Consider the following 17,775-nt stretch of genomic DNA (forward strand, 5'->3'; position numbering starts at 1 on the left):
TCAGCTGCGAATTTCACCGATTGCTAACTTTTCTTAGACACACTCCGATGTCCAGACATAATTGAACTCAAACAGCAAAGGCAGTAACTGTGCAGATTCACTGCTGTGTCAGACAGCAGTGCAAGTTTCTCCCTCTGACCATATGGTCGCTGCTTTTGTCTGTCTTCCTCCTTTTTAAAGTGCTGTTGTTTTGACCTTACTCCCCGCAAAGTTCCAAAACAATGCAACAGTTTATAAAACAGTAATTACGACTCCCAGAATTCAAGGAAATCACCTCCAACACCTAAAATACCTCAAAAAAGGAGCAGCTGTTACAGCCACAATTTTTTTTCCTGTCTTTCATCTTGGATTACCCAGAATCTGTTGTCTTGAAGTTGTGTCTGACTTGAGCACTACTACAGTTGGACTTGCACAATTTCTGTCACCATATTTCACTGGTACACCATTCCTCTCTAGTTTAACTTCTCTTAAACCTGGGTTTTGAGAACATGAGGAATTAGCCTAAAGTAATGGGCCTTGTGTCTCGCTTTGGATGTGACCTTGAACAATGATTATGTTTTCATAGCTATTCTTGAAGATGTTGTTTTGATTACTCGATTGGTTCGAAAGGGGTCGTTGACTGGGTTGATTCCTGGGATGGGGGTCTGATTGTCTTCAAACAAAAGCCTAAACAGGTTGGGCTTCAACTCATTAAAGTGTGCAGAATGAGAGGTGATTTTGATGAAAATTTAAGTCTCTGAAGGGAACTGACAGAGTAGTCATTGTCCAAACAGAAGGTTGCATTATGAAGTCATCTTCCATTTAACCTCACACTCCTTTGAGAAGATTTGCCACTTCATTGTATTTTTTTGGTTTGTCACCCTATAATACAATGGAAAAAACATTGTATGTGGAAGCACTACAAGTCATATCGTGACAAGCTCTCATCCCACTGCATTCTTATTGCAACTACCTGTTTTTGTATGTTAGATATTTTGGATCTTCGTTGTCACAGAATATCAAACTGAATAGCAGCATGCAGAATCTTATATCACGAATAAAATGTCCTGGGGCCCTATATGTGGGAAAAATTATTTAACTTCTTCAATTACTTTGAAGCAGGTAGCCCTGGTCACAATTCAAGGCTGAAAAATGTGTTGCTGGAAAAGCACAGCAGATCAGGCAGCATCAAAGGAGCAGGAGAATCGACGCTTCGGGCATAAGCTCTACTTCAGGAAGAAGGGCTTATGCCCGAAACGTTGATTCTCCTGCTCCTTTGATGCTGCCTGACCTGCTGCGCTTTTCCAGCAACACATTTTTCAGCTCTGATCTCCAGCATCTGCAGTCCTCACTTTCTCCTACACAATTCAAGGCTGTTTGTTCCAGATGCACATTTCGTTTTTAAGTCTGCTTTTCTGATTTTTGCAGGTTGATGTGTGGGCAATTATGAAAGCAATATATGGTAACAGTTTAATTTACCGTACAGTACAGATCTGAAGGGACAGAATATTTATTTCCAGTGTTATGTGGCTTTTAGTAACCAGTTATAATTTTTTTTAAGTACATATCTCTGTAGGAATTTGTTATCTCAAATTTTGTGATGTAGTGATTTAGATTATCAAATTAGTTCAGCATTAAGTAGCCAGTATATCGCACTTTAACTGCTCTGTAAATCTTACCATTTATTTTACTAACAGTATCTTCAAAATGAGGAATAACCAAAATGAGGAAGAAAGGAAGGAAGGAGTAACCTACTGAGAATAATGGAACACTCCTTATTGCTTTTTGTGATTTGGAATCATAAAGATATACAACACGGAAACAAATCCTTCAGTCCAACTCATCCATGCCGACCAGAGATCTAAAATTAATCTAGGCCCATTTTCCAGTATTTGGACCATATCTCTCTAAATCCTTCCTGTTCAAATACCCATCCAGAAGCTTTTTAAATGTCTCTTTGTCTGTCTTCGTTCTTTTAAAAGTGTTGTTTGATATTTTTCCCCAAAATTCCAAAACAGTCCAACAGCTTATAAAATAGTAATTACTGCTCTTAGAATTCAAGGAAATCCGCTCCATCACTGAAAACACTCAAAAAAGGAGCCATAATCTTTTCCCGTCTTCATCTTGGATTACCCACAGTCATCTTATATTGAAGAAAATGTGACTGAACCATTAGTGATACCCAAGATGAGGAGGTGCTGGTGTTGGACTGGGGTGGACAAAGTTAAAAATCACACAACACCAGGTTGTAGTACTTCCAAATAAACCTGTTGGACTATAACTTAATGTAGTGTGATTGTTAACATTGGTGATACGGCAGTAATGAGTGCTCATCATTCACCCAGACTCTCGGCCATTCTTCATGAGATAGTTCACTGATGAAATGAAGCAATGAGTTCTGAAGAAGGGTCACTGGACTCGAAACGTTAATTCTGCGATCTCTTCACTGATGCTGCCAGACTGGCTGCTCACCGAGTTCAGTGGACAAACACTTTGCTCCCGTGTGAAGATCTAAAACTCAGTAACATGCCTTTTCAATTCGGGGCAGAGAAATTGTTTCAGATAACGTGTTACAGGTAGACAATCCTTTATCCAAAATCCCGAACTCCAAAAACCTCCAAAGTCCGAAGTTTTTTGTGAAGTTTTTTTCTCATTAACAAAGTTGTTTAGCATGCAAATAGTTAACCCAACTCCACACCCACTCGATATGTGTCACTCAGATGTGATGTGTGGAGGCGTGGCTCAGCACTGGCAGGCCTCAATTTTGTTTCAGGGCCCGTTTTATTCACACTAAGTCTGTTCTTCAGAAAGGTTTTTTAAAATTTCACCATCAAACTGCCACCTATTCTGAAATTCGAAAACTTCTGAATTCCAAAAACCAGATGGTCCCAAACATTTCAGATAAAGAATTGTGCACTTGTACTGGCATGCCTTTTTCAACAGTGTATTCTGGAGGAAAAATCAGTAACTTACCAATGGCAAACGTGATATACTAGTCTACTTCAAAATAGATGGCCATTTCAACTAATACATTCACTTCCAAGTATTCCTGTTTTTACCCCCTTGTGGCTAATTAGAAATAAGTGCCCCATCTGCTGCCTTTTCCCCCACACAAATAGAGTTTACATGTAAATTGCCTGTAGCAAGCACAGGCAATTGCAGAGCAGGTACATGTCAGCTATAGGAGAGCCTCCTGGTCAAACTGGTCAAGCAATATGTCCACAACATTTCTGGTCAACTCCTTTCAAATTTACATAAACCATGAGGAGACAAAGATGGCCAGATTGTTTTTCAAGTTGCAATTGTACTTGTGTATAATTCACATTTGAATTATATTAGTTTATTCATGTGTGTACCATTGTTAGTTTTGATCTAGCTTTGTTGCAGAATAACTGAGCTACTGTACTAGTTTACAGCTGAATTAGGGATATTCTTTACTGGAGAAGAAACAATGCTGTATTTGTGTGTTCATTGAATGCTCAAATTAGTGTCCAATCTTGTACTCACTAGTCTGGGGAAAGGCGGAACTTGCAGACTTGGCTGGCCCTTGCTATTTTGCATATTAAAAGTTTGAGATGTCCCTCAGTGGGGATAACTGAATTATTGTGGGTGACCTCAAAGTCTTACAAGAAACCAACATCCAGAAATGGACTGGGTTTGGTTGTTGCTAACACCACCCTTTACACCCCTAATTTTCTTCACTTGGCCATCTGTTCCCATCATTCTCCACCACACCCAAGACACCTCTAGTCCTCCATGCTCTGACTCCATGCTCTGCAATGCCTTGTATCTCTCTGGCACTCTCCATGCCCTAGCACTAACTGTTGAATGCTACCTTTAAATAAATACAAACCACGAGCCACAAGATTCCCGTGTAATGTTGACTTTATCTTGAAAGTGGGACATACTTTGTTAAAAATGGTACAACAATGAGTGTTTGTGATGTGGGAATGAGTAATTAGAAGTACAAATCAGCATGTAGCCCAATGCACTGCAAACCTGCTGCCCTCAACCTCATTTCAACTTGTCGTGGGGAATTGAGATTTCTCGTCCCATCTGATCTAGTCACTCTACAGGCTGTGCTGTCCACTCATTCCCACCTCATTGCATTTTTCCATATCCTACACTCCCAGATGAGGAACTAAGCAGGGCCTCTCAGTTATTTTGAGGAGTGCTCTCCTCACATTAATCGATATGAAATGGGGAAAAGAGCTCTTCAAATTGAAAATACTTTCCTGCGCTGGTTCCTGGGAGGACATAAAGATTACTGCTTGCAGATTCTTGTGGTGCAGTGGTAGTGCCCCTGTGTCTTGGCCAGGAGGTCTGGCTTCAAGATGTGATCCACATGCAGTTGTAACACAGTTTGATTAAAAACATCGACACATTATTGTAATTCTTTTTGGAAAAGATCAAAAAAAAATCCCTTTAGTGTTGCTCAAGAATTTCAGAAACAAAAAGCTGCTTTTAAACCAAGTAGAAATTTAGGCAATTATAGTCCGAAGATGCACAGGTTAAGTGGATTGGCCATGTTAAATCACTTTGTAGTGTCCAAGAATGTGCAGGCTACATGGGTTAGCCATGGGGAACGCAGAGAAAGGGTAGGAGGGTGGTTCTCAGTGGGATGCTGTTCAGAGGGTTCGTGTGGACTTGATGGGCCAAATGGTCTGCCTCCACACTGTAGGGATTCTGTGATTCTATTTTCGTCACTATAGCAACCCATTGCAATAGCTAACATCAGATGGAAGATGAGGACAGTAGTCAGAAACTGTAAGGCCAGTGATTGACTCAGTGGCCTCGCTAAAGTCTTCAGTCCATTGTGAGAGTGAAGAGTAGGACTGTACTAACAGTAAATAGCTGAATTTCAGGTGAAAGCATATACTCATGGTACTTGGGCAGCTGCAGTGATCCTCAGTCATATTAAATGGAGAAGGCAATGTTATGGCCTGGCATTGTCCCAAGTTATGAGTTGGAATTCAGTGGCTGTCTGGCCCAGATCCAAAGGTCACCTTAAATGCATGAAGAGATTTATGTGACAACTCCCCAGCATAGACCTCTGTGAATCAGCTTTGTAGTTTTCCTGATCAGCCTGCAATTTTATGCAGATCAGAAAAAGTTATGGTACATTATATATTCTGCTATTGCTTTAATTGTGAATTCACCCACAGCTGGATTGAGAAACTGCACCATGATCGCTGCAATTAACGCAGGGTGAACATTGAACAACTGTAGCCCTGTGATTGCACTGGCTCCATTTTGACTGTTGAGATTGCCAAAGCACTATGCAGTATTTTGATAAGCGTTTGGTTCCAGCTCACACAATTTAGGGTTATTTACTGAATGGATTATGTTCCAAGTGAATATCAGCGCTGGGGTTTAAGGGATATGCCAAAGTTGTAAAGAAGAGATTTTTAAAAAAAGAAGAAAAATATTTTGGAAGGCTTGAGGTATGCAACAAGTTGGTCAGCAGAGTGGTGGCTCAGTGGTTGGCATTGCTGCCTCCCAGCGCCAGGGACATGGCTTTTATTCCACCCTCGAGTAACTGTCTATGTGGAGTTTGCACATCATCCCTGTGTCTAGGTGTTTTGGTTTCCTCTCACAGTCCAAAGATGTGCAGGTTAGGTGGATTGGCCACATTAGATTGCCCATAGTGTCCAAGGATGTATAGGTTAATCATGGGATATACAGGGATAGGATAACGGGTGGGTCTGGTGGGATGCACTTCAAAGGGTCAGAAGCCGAATGTTCTGCTTCCACACCGTAGGGATTCTATGAACAAGAAAAATAAACGTCTGAAGTATTTTTCTTTCAAAACGTGGTGACAAGAGAATCCATATATTCTGAGGCTGTAGCTTGTCTCTGGAATCCTTTTCCCTTAATAACAACTTTCCACTAAGAGCAGACAGTACATATCCCTCACTCGTTTTCTTCATCGCTAACTGCCGCTGCGACATTGACCACCTCAACCTGCCTACCCCTCTCACCCACACCAACCTCTCACCCTTGCAATGTGCAGCCCTCCACTCCAACCCCAACCTTGCCATCAAACCAGCGGACAAGGGGGCACAGTTGTAGTTTTGCGCACTGACCTCTACGTTGCGGAAGCCAGGACCACCCCACAGACACCTCCTCCTTCGGGCCCTTTGACCACTAACTCACCTCCTATCACCAAACTATCATCTCCTGGACCATCCACAACCTCATCACCTCAGGGGATCTCCCACCCACAGCCTCCAACCTCATAGTCCAGGAATCCAGACTGCCCGGTTCGACCTCTCACCCAAACATCACAAACCTGATTGCCCAGGTCAACCCATCATCTCTGCCTGCTCCTGCCACACAAATTTATCTCCACATATCTTGACACTGGCCTGACCCCTTGGTCCAAGATATCCCCACATACATTCAGGACATTACCTACACCCTCACCTCCTCCATGACTTTCGGTTCCCTGGCCCCCAATGCCTCATCTTCACCATGGACATCCAGTCTCTGTACACATCCATCTGCCATGGCTCCAAGTCATTCATTTCTTCCTCTCCCACCAACTTAACCAGTACTCTCATTCAATTGGCTGAATTGGTCCTCATCCTCAACAATTTCTCCTTAGAGTCCTCCCACTTCCTCCAGACCAAAGGGGTAACCATGGGCAACCGCATGGGTCCCAGCTATGTCTTCTGCAGTTACACTGGCACCATATCCCCACCTTTTCTTCCATTACAGTGTACCAGCAACACCTTGTGTTCCCACGAGGAGGTTAAACAGTCCATCAGCTTCACGAACACCTCCCATCCTGACCTCAAGTTTACATGGACCATTTCAGACACCTCCATCCTCTTCCTGGACCTCACCATCTCCTTTCTGGCAACCAACTCAAAATGGACATCTACTTCAACCTCCTACTTCAAGAACCACAATTACCCTTCCCTCTTGTGCATCTCCTCCACTTCCCACACCTCTACCCTTGAACCCACCCCTCCAATCACAACAAGGACAGAACTACCCCCACCCCCCACCCTGGTCCTCTCATTCTACCTCGGCAATCTCCAGATACAGTGCATCATCCTTCGCCATTTTTGCCACCTACAGTCTGACCCCACCACCAGGGATATATTTCCCTCCTCATCACTTTCAGCATTCTGCAGAGACCGTTCCCTCTATGACTCCCTTGTTAGTAGCATGCCCCCTCCCACCAACCCACCCTCAACTCCCAGCATCTTCCCATGCCACCACAAGAGATGTAAAACCTGCGCCCACACCTCCCCCCTCATCTCTGTTCATGGCCCCAAAGGATCCTTCCACATCTGGCAGAGATTTTCCTGCACATCCGAAAGCCTCATCCACTGTGTCCATAGCTGTCAATGTGGTCTCCTCTCCATTGGGGAGACAGGACGCTAACATCCGGAACATTTCAGAGAACATCTCAGGGACACACACACCTCACTGCTCTGTGGCTTATTATTTCAACTCCCCCTCCCACTCCCCCATGACATGCAAGTCCTGGGTATCCTCCACTGCCAACTCCAAGGCACCCAATAACTGGAGGAAGAACGCCTCATCTTCTGCCTTGGGATCCTCCAAACACATGGAATCAATGTCGGTTTCACCAGTTTCCTCATCTCCCCTCCCACCACCTTATCCCAGATCCAACCCTCCAACTTGGCATTGCCCTCTTGAACTGTCCTACCTCTCCATCTTCCTTCCCACCTATCCACTCCACCCTTCAAATCAACCTATCACCATCACCCCCACCTTCATTTACCCATCGCAATCCTAGCTACCTTCCCCCCAGCCCCACCCAACTCCCATTTATCTCTCAGCCCCCTTGGGGCCATCCTGCTCCCTCCCTCCCCACATTCCTGATGAAGAGCTTATGAAACATTGACTGCGCAGCTCCTTGGATGCTGCCTGACCAGCTCTGCTTTTCCAGCACTGCACGTTTTGACTCTGATCTCCAGCATCTGCAGTCCTCACTTTCTCCTCGTACATATCCATGAAGAGTAGGAAACCCCAGTCTAATTTTAGCCCCGTGGGTCTCTCATAATCACCATCAACATAATCCAAAGTGTCATTGACAATGCTGACAGTTAACGCTTCCTCAGTAGTATCACTACTCAGTTCAGTTCTTTCATAACCCTCAATTCCTGACTGCATTACATGCTTGATCCAAACATAGACAAAATAGTTTAATTCCAGTGAAGAGGTAAAAGTCACTGCCCTTGACTTTAAAGCAGCTTTCAGCCAAATATAGCATCAAGGAGCCCTAGCAAAGCTGGAGTCAATACAAATCAAAGAGAAAACACTCCATTGGTTGGAGTCATGCCAAACACAAGAGGAAATGTTGTGCTTGTTACAAGCCCGGGTCATGTCTTCAGGAGTTCCTCAGGGTAATGTCCTAGGCCCAACAATCTTCAGCTGTTTCATTAATGACCTTCCCTCCATCATAAGGTCAGAAGTGAGGACGTTTGCCAGTAAGTTCAAAACCATCAGTGCCTTTCACAACTTCTCAGATAATGAGGCAATTGCTGCCTGCAGTGGACAGCATCCAGGCTTGGGCTGTTAAGTGACAAGTAACATTAGTGTCACCCCAAATGCAGACAATGACAATCACCAACAAGAGAAAATCTAGCCATCTTCCCTTAAAATGGGAATTGCATGTCAACTCTAATGGAAATGGTTCAACCCTTTGGAGTTGCAAAACTTTCTGCATGTATTTCCTAACTTGAGAAAAAATCAAAGGAACCAAAGTAAGTTACATTGAGAGTCATTGGTGCAGGTTTCACAGTACTCCATCAGGCTCTGCAAAACCTCACTACATTCATGGAGGTGTGGCCAGTAAAATAATGGTTGTCACAAGCTTGGATTTTTCATTATTTGAAAAAGTAGCTGTAATTGTTCCCCAAGGTACTTCTGCAGCATCTCTACTTGGTGAATGGTGGGGGGGGGGGGGGGGGGGGGGGGGGGGGAGAGTCACTAATTCCCCTCATCAGCGCCTCATTTTTACTGTAGCAACATTCTGAGCCTGCTCCTGCCTCAGCTTCAGTGTGAGCTAATGTATTTAACAGTGCTCACCTGGCTGAGCCACTATCAAGGAAGATGGATGTGTTACCTCACGTGGATCTTTCAGTTCCCAAAAATGGCTTCAGATAATGAGACCGAAAGATCCTCTGTTTACAGTACTGTCTCAGCTTCCTGTGGTGCAGTCTGTCTAGTCATAGATTGGGAACAACACAGTTAGGGAACATGACAGGCACTTTCTCTTGCAGGTGTTCAGTATCCATATCCTTCGTGTATATCTCGGAAAACCTCTGAAGACCCTTGAACCCACCAGGTCCTTGCCAAGGGGTAGATCAACCTCATCCACAGGCAAACAAGAGGTGGCTCCCATCATCACTGGTCCCGACATAAGGTGGCTTCTGTTTTACATACCGACTTGTCAAAAGGCCTTTCAAACTTTAGGTATGCCTGGTCAGGCTGTTTACTGAGGGTTGAAAATTCTGACCATATGCTCCTGGTACTAACTGCTTTACACGTGAATTAGCCCTTTTGGCTGCCTTGCACTCAACTCAAGCAAGAGGGATAGATTTCATGGACTTTCCCTGATAGCTTACTCTGTAGTAGTAGGAACCAATATTGAACTGATTCACTCGAAAGAGGTTGAAAAGAAGACTTCCACCTCTATTTCATCAAACCTAAGGAGTAAATAAGCAAACTGGATTCGGTGACCCCAATGGGGATAACAGAATTCCTGCCCCTCAACTAGAGCTGGTTTAGTTTTATATTATATCTCCTCTTCCTTCTCTCTGTGCTCTGATACTCCATGTTCTCTTCATGCTCTTTCTCCTCGCTCTTTCCCTTCCTCTCTAATTCTTTCTTTTACATTTTCCTTTTCTTGAAATTTCCACTTTCTTTTTTTAACAATGCTGCTCAGGAGGGAGTTCCAGGATTTTGACCCAATGACACAGAAGGAATGAGGATATGTTTCCAAGCCAGGACGGTGAATGTTTTGGTAGTGATGATGGCGGTATTCCGATGCATCTTACTGCACTTGTCATCCTTGACGTAAGCATTTGTAGATTTGGAAGGTCTGAAGAGCCTTGGTGAATTTTGCAATGCATCTTGTCGGTAGGGCACAGTGCTGTGACTGACTGTCAATGGTGGAGGGAGTGAAGGTTTATAGATTTGGCACCAATCAAGCAGGCTGCTTTGTCCTCCTCTGTGATGCAGTGATATTTCTCACTGGTTTAGTCATAGAAATCATAGAATCCCTAGGTCCCTTTTAAATTTTTTCCCTCTCACCCTAAACCTTGCCCTCTAACATAGAATCATAGAATCCCTACAGAGTGAAAACAGGCAATTTGTCCCAACATATGCACACTGATCCTCCAAAGAGTAACCCCAACAAACCTATTCCCCTACCCTATTGCTCTATATTTACCCTTGACTAATACACTTAGACTACACATCCCTGAACACTGTGGGCAATTTAGCATGGCCAATTCACCTAACCTGCATAGCTTTGGATTGTGGGAGGAAACCGGAGCACCTGGAGGAAATCCACACAGACACCTGGAGAATGTGCAAACTCCACACAGACAGTAGCCTGAGGCTGGAATGGAACCTGGGTTTCTGGCACTGTGAGGCAGCAGTGCTAACCACTGTGCCACTGTGCACCCCCGTTCCCAATTTAGTAAAAAGTAGTGTTCCAGGGAGCCTGGTTCAAATTCCATCAAAGAAGATTGGTCCCAACACCTCAGGAAGGACATACTGGCACTGGAGCATGTTCAGCGGAGATTCACACGGTTGATCCCTGGAATAATAGGCCTAACATACAAGGAATGGCTGAGGATCCTGGGATTGTATTCATTGGAGTTTAGAAGATTAAGGGGAGATTTAATAGAAACTTACAAGATAATACATGGCTTGGAAAGGGTGGATGCTAGGAAATTGTTTCTGTTAGGCAAGGAGACTAGGACCCGTGGACACAGCCTGAGAATTAGAGGGGGTCAATTCAGAACAGAAATGCAGAGACATTTCTTCAGCCAGAGAGTGGTGGGCCTGTGGAATTCATTGCCACAGAGTGCAGTGGAGGCCGGGACGCTAAATGTCTTCAAGGCAGAGAGTGATAAATTCTTGGTGTCATAAGGAATTAAGAGCTACGGGGAGAATGCTGGTAAGTGGAGTTGAAATGCCCATCAGCCATGATTGAATGGCGGAGTGGACTTGATGGGCCGAATGGCCTTACTCCCATTTTTTATGTCTTATGGTTTTATGGTCTTAAGATGTTGGAATTTGAACTTGATAAAATTAGAAATTAAAACTCTAGTGATGATTGTGAAAGCATAGTTAACTGTTGTAAATCTAGTTTACTAATGTCCTTTAGGTGAGCATAGACTGCATCCTTACCTGATCAGACCTGCATGTGGTTCCAGACCCAAAGCAATGCACTTGACTCTTAACTGCACTCTGAAATCACCCATTCGTTGTGTCAAACTACCAAAAATAAAGCTACTTTGCTTGTAAAGTTAATTCTCTTCGTCTTTCCATTGACATAATTAGACCTGCAGAGTATGACCAGTATTTTGCACTTACATCTCCAGCATTGTGATTTCTGTACCAGATTAACTCGATTCGAACTCAAGGAAACAGCAGAATCGTTATCACTCAACCACATTTTAATGGGTCAGGACATGGGGAGTATGTGAGAGAGTCATTGACTGTCCAAGAGGGAAACCAGCAGTTTGTCCAGCATCTTTGTTTTAATGTCTTCTCTTACTCTGTTTCCATAAACATCACTGACATATTTTGCATGTATTGATCACTTATTTCATGATTACAAAATAACCAAAGTTCATTGATGTCTCAAACCATTCAGTCGCTTCTCTGCAAATTACAACCCATGAAACAGCCAAATATTTTTCTGGTCTTCAGCTGCATTTCCATAACTGACCCACTGGGCTAGTAAATCAGTGTAGAAAAGGAACCTATAGTGGAAGGAAGGAGACCTGCAGACCCATTGATAGTCTTCACTGTCTTGCAAGAACTGTGTCATCAAACAATAGAGAAAGTCTGTTAATCAACTTCACTGAGATCACGGAACTTGCAAATGTGAAAACATGAAAAAAAAGTGGGCCACTCTGCCCTTCAAGCTTGCACTGCCATTCAGTAAGATGTTGGTTGCTCTGATTTTAAACTCAACTCTATATTCCTGTATATCCCCAATAATCTTTCATCCCTACAGCCATCAAGAATTGATCTACCTTTGACTTATTTATGCTTCAAGACTCTGCATTCACTGCCTTTTCAGTGGGAGGGGGAGGGGGATAGTCCCATAGACTCACAACTCTGAGAGAGAAAAAATGTATCCTTATCATTTAAAAAGACAACTCCTTAATTTTAAAATATGACCCCAGTTCTAGAAAGACGCTTTGCTTGAGAAACTGGACTGGGTGCTTGCTCGTATCATCATTTTTATGAAAATCTTACAGGGAGATTGTGAGTTTCGCTCAGAAACAGATCAAAAGATGTGCTCATTGGGACTAAAGATGTGCTCATCATGTGCTCATCACTTGTTCAAATGATTTGGGTCAGTAAATGTCAGCACTAAAGGTTTTAGCAAAGAGATTGTGCAACTGGGTGCAGTGTTAATGTGGGAAATATTAACAACATAAAAAGAGTGGATTTTATTGCACATCTGTTGATTTGCAATGCAGAAATGGCCACACCTAAATGTGTGCAGGAACTTTAGTGGCAAATCTTTTTTTATCTCATCTGTGGGATGTGGGTATTGCTGGCAGGCCGGTACTTATTGCCCATCCCTAGAAATGTTGTACACTGTTTAGAAAGTCTTCCATCTCAGCTTCTTCTCACTTCTGTCATGTCTACTTTTATAGTCTTGAGTCAACACCTAGGTTTAGCCAATCAAGCACAGAAAATGACAGTGAGCTTAGATCAGTTATCAAGCTCACATAATCAAACACAGAGCAATTGAATTATTGAACAGTACAGCTTGGGGTCAGGCATGGAGGGCAAGTTTGAATGTTTCCTATCTCTAACCTGCTTCCATTCTATCCACTTCTGCCCAACCCACTCCAAGGAGGCCTATGGGCAATTCAATCCAATAATGATCCTGTGAGCTCATGATGATTCAGCTTTTCAACTATAACCTGGCAGTCATGCCCAGACAGTGGCCTGGTGAAACCAGGAAGCAGATGCCTTGACATTTATCAGATGCCAGCCTGAGGATCCTCAATGACTGGGCAAACAAGATCAAGGTTTCAACCCCATTGCCCTATCTCCCTGCCAAAAACCTTGAATCCTCCCCTCAGGCCTTTCATCCTTGCCCCATCAGCATACCTGCCACTAGCAACACAGCTCCCCCCCCCCCCAACCCCCGTAACCCCAACACCTCTCCACCCCACACACACACATCAAATCCCCTCCTCCGACCTTCAAACTCATTACCTACCCACAAGACTTCTGATCTCTGCTCCTCAGCCTTCAATTTGTCCAGGGTTTCACTTACGTCACACATGGACCTTTGAGATAAGCCCCAGTCAAGCCCCTCCACCTTCACCTCTCTTCCACGATCGACTCCCCTTCCTGTCTTTTTAATCACCTTCCCATCCCCACTCCCTGGACGACGACACCCAATTTTGTGCAGCCTTTGCCAACTGGTTCCCCGCTCGAGGGGACACCCTTCTATCAGTCAGGCTGGCTTTGAGCTGGGGACAAATTTGTGAGACCTCATGAGTGAAATCTGCAGATTGTGTTTGCAAATCCTGATTTCCAGGTTCCTTACTTCCTGCTGAACCCCTGCCACCATCCCATCTACTCTCTGTGGGCCAGGTAAATAACAGTTCAACTCAATATCACTAGACTTTGGTAACAGGCCATTCACAGTGTGTAAATGTTACAAACAATTTCTGTGGTGATCCAGCAGTTATCAGGCTGGAGGAGATTGCAGAAAGTGAGGGAGGAGAAGAAATTTGAAAATAATGTTGGGAATTTTAAAACTGAGGCCATGCTTAAATAACAGTCAGTGAGCCCATGTTGAATGACAGATGAACGGGACTTTACCTGAATAAGGACAGAATTTTTGGATGATCTCAAGTTTATGAAAGATACAATCTGTGGCCCCAGCCAGGATTGCACTGGACCAGCCAATGTTTAGAGACAGAATGCAGGTTCCAGTCACATGTAAGCCATAATAGAGGTGGAATCAACGGAATTAGAGTGGAAAATAGGTGGTCTTTGTGATGACAGGAATACAATGTCACAAACTCACCCTAAGGCCAAATATGACATCTGGATCTATTGGAAAAGTCTGAAAGGGTTAAGGTCTGGACCAGTTTGAATAACACCTCCTACTGTGTGAGAGAGAGAGAGAGAGAGAGAGAGAGAGAGAGAGAGACTCAGTGAATAAAGCATCATGGTTTTAACAGTTAGCCGAGTATCTGTAAAGTGATAAGCAATTCTTTAATATGAAATAAACCAGTTATTGCCATCGATGATTTGCGATGGAGAAAAAAAATGTTCAGGTGTGCGTAAGAGTACTTCTGAATATAAAAATAGAAAAAAAGTAAATAGTTATTTCATGGCTCTAATAGTGCAATGATTGCGTGCTTGCCTCGGGACCAGGAGGTCTACATCTCGCCTGGTCTGGAACTGTATAATAACACTCTGACAGGTTGATTAGAAAATATCGAAGCTAGTTATTGAGGGTTGTTGTGGGCAGTGGTAGTAACTCTATCTCTGAGCTAGGAGGTGTTCAAGTTTAACCCTGTCTAGATGCATGTGGAAATGAGAAAGAATCTAAAGCAATTATTGCTCAAAACTATCAGCAATGACTCTCCTGACTAAATGTGGCATAGGGTTACCAACACCCTGGTTCAACTGCAGGCAGCTCCCACTGAAAGGACTGGAGTTGGTGTGAAGGGAACAGAGTTTGTGATGAGCAGTGAAAGGAATTGGTTGGGTCTTTCTGATATTGAAGAGGAGTAAATGTCTGCTTATTTTGTCCTTGATGTCAGTGGAGCAATCTGATCATTTAGAGACAGATGCAATGGTGAGATTGAGCTGGATGTTATAAGCCTGCATGCAATAACTCATACACAGTTCTGGGATGGTGTTAGCAAGGGGCACAGTACAAATAAGAAGTGGAAGAGGGCCAAGGATAAATCCTGATGGAATACTAGATGTAATGGTGCGACAATGGGAAGACATGGCATTGCAAGGGATACTCTTGTTATACTTAGCGGGATAAGAAGGGAACCCAGACAGATAGCATTGGAGAGACATTTATAGGAGCATGATGAGATCCAGCTATGTTGAATGCTACAGACAAATCAAGAATCGCATAGGATGTCATATGTGACTTTGGTAAGAACTGTTTTATACTGCATCACGGCAGAAACCTGGTTGGAAGGATTCAACCATAGAATTCCAGGAAAATATATATCAATTTAGATGTAGAAGGACTTTGGAGAGGAAGGGAAGCCTGCATATGGGGACAGAAGTTTACAAACATAGTGGAGCCGTGGGATTCATCTTTAGGAGAGTGGTGATGATGATAAGAGATATAAAGGAAAGAGGAACAGTACCTTGAGAGAAATGCATTAACGATAAGAGTGAACATGGTGTCCAGGAAGGATGATCGGATAGTCAGCAGTTTAGTGGAATTGGATGTAAATTGCTGAGGAGACTGGTCTCATAGCCTTAGAGGGAGCATGAATAAGGTGAGGGAGAAGCTGGAGAAAGATGCAATTGCCATGCTTAGACAATTTAGTTCTGTTCTACATTAGAGCAAGCAGGTTAAAGTCCACAATAAAATTCCAAAATACAGTGAGAAAAAGAAAGTGTCTTCAGCGCTTTCTGTTTTTTGTGAAGTAGTTAGTTGGTGTTCAGTTCCTGAGCATGTGTTTCAATGTGTGAAAGCTTGTCCTCGCTACATATTCGTGGAAGTTATTGATTTTCTCAACTGACAATCTATTGACCAGAAACTGCTGCTGGTTTCTATTTCAAATTGTAAACTGGTTTACAGAAATTGATTAATGTGTGATTAAATTAGACTTACAGGCATTCATTGAGAAATTTGGGACACCTGAGAAGTTTGGAACGTTAAATAAATTGGGCATTTGAGTTTCTCACCTATTAAAGGGATCAATGGTTTTAAGGAGCATGTAAATATGAATCATTCGTCAAATATTCATGTCAAACTAAGATCGCACGTGCAGGAACAGGAGAGTTAAGCATAAAAGAGAAAATTAGTTTTAATACATCTTAATTTGAAAATGTATGGTGAGGATTAACTTGACTGAGTATCATTTAAATACACAGGAGATCTCTGCAAAAGTATGGAAATAAACTGATATGATGTGTTTTATTGCTACAACTTGGCAGCAAGAAATAGTTAGCTTCTGAGTTTCAACTTCTGTTGCTGGTGTTAGTTATTTGCAGTAGTAAGCTTTTTATAAAGATTGCCCCTCACATTATGTGTTTCCAGCACTCTAATACTCTCATGAGTGGAAATAAAATGGTCAAAGGAAGCCAAGTGTGTGCAAAGGCTACTATTCAATCACTGTTACACCATGGCTTGATGACATTGGCACATTTCCTACTTATGCGTGTCAAGAAATTATCACTGTGTGCATTGATCTATTACCTGTTGCCAACATTATTGCTGCTGTAAAAGCATTTTGCTTTTGCTTTTCACATTCAAGTTGCGAAACTACATCATAGGTTATCACATTTGCCTCTGACCTACTCAAGATCCAATTGTACTTAAACCAGTTACTAGTTTGTTGATGTTATGTTTACACTGGAAATCAAGTCCGTCTTTGCACGCAAGGCACGGCTGTGGTATTTCAATATTTTAAAATCAGTTTTCACTTCCATTTGTTTCAGTTCCATCATTCAGGTGTGTAGCTACAAATCAACTGGGTTGGCCCAAGAAGGTTTGATTTAAGTCTGGATTCTCACAGGATAATTATTGCATCCTTGCTTTAAGAATACAAGAATTAGAAGCAGCAATATGTCATTCCTCACATTAAAGCTTGCGTCTCCATTCAATGGCTGATCTTCAACCTGTATGCCATTTGCCTGCACTATCCTTGTCTCTTGATAATCTTAAAATGTAGAAACTTATTGATCTCAATCTTGAATATATGCAGCAACTAAGCTTCTACAGCCCTCTGGTGCAGAGAATTCCGAAGATGTGCCACATACTAAATGAAGGGAATTCTCCTCAGCTCAATCCTAAATGGACTACCCTTTATTCTGATGTGTCCCCTGGTTCCAGATCCCCTGCCCAGTAAAATATCCTTCCTTGTCAATACCTGTAAGAATTTTCTATGTTTGAATGAGATCACCTCTCATTCGTCTAAATGCTGAAGAATATAGTTTCAAACTATTTAATCTTCCCTCAGGGGCAATCCCTCCATCCCAGGAAATTTTATTTTATTCACTCGTGGGACATGGGTTGAGCCAGCATTTGCTGCTCATCCTTTCTTGCCCTTGAGAAGGTAGCAGTAAGCTGCCTTCTTGAACCGATGCAGTCCATGTGCCGTGGATGGACCCACAATATCCTTAGGGAGCGCATTTCACGATTTTGACCCAATGACAATGAAGAAACGGTGATCTATTTCCAAGGAGAAAGTGAGGACTGCAGATGCTGGAGATCAGAGTCAAGAGTGTGGTGCTGATCAGGCAGTAATCAAGGAGCAGGAGAGTCGATGTCTCAGGCATTTTCATAATCAGGAATGAGCATTTTCAACAATCTTGAGCAGATGATCCATCTCA

Source organism: Hemiscyllium ocellatum, chromosome 22 (genome assembly GCF_020745735.1).
Source record: "Hemiscyllium ocellatum isolate sHemOce1 chromosome 22, sHemOce1.pat.X.cur, whole genome shotgun sequence".
Lineage (NCBI taxonomy): Eukaryota > Metazoa > Chordata > Chondrichthyes > Orectolobiformes > Hemiscylliidae > Hemiscyllium > Hemiscyllium ocellatum.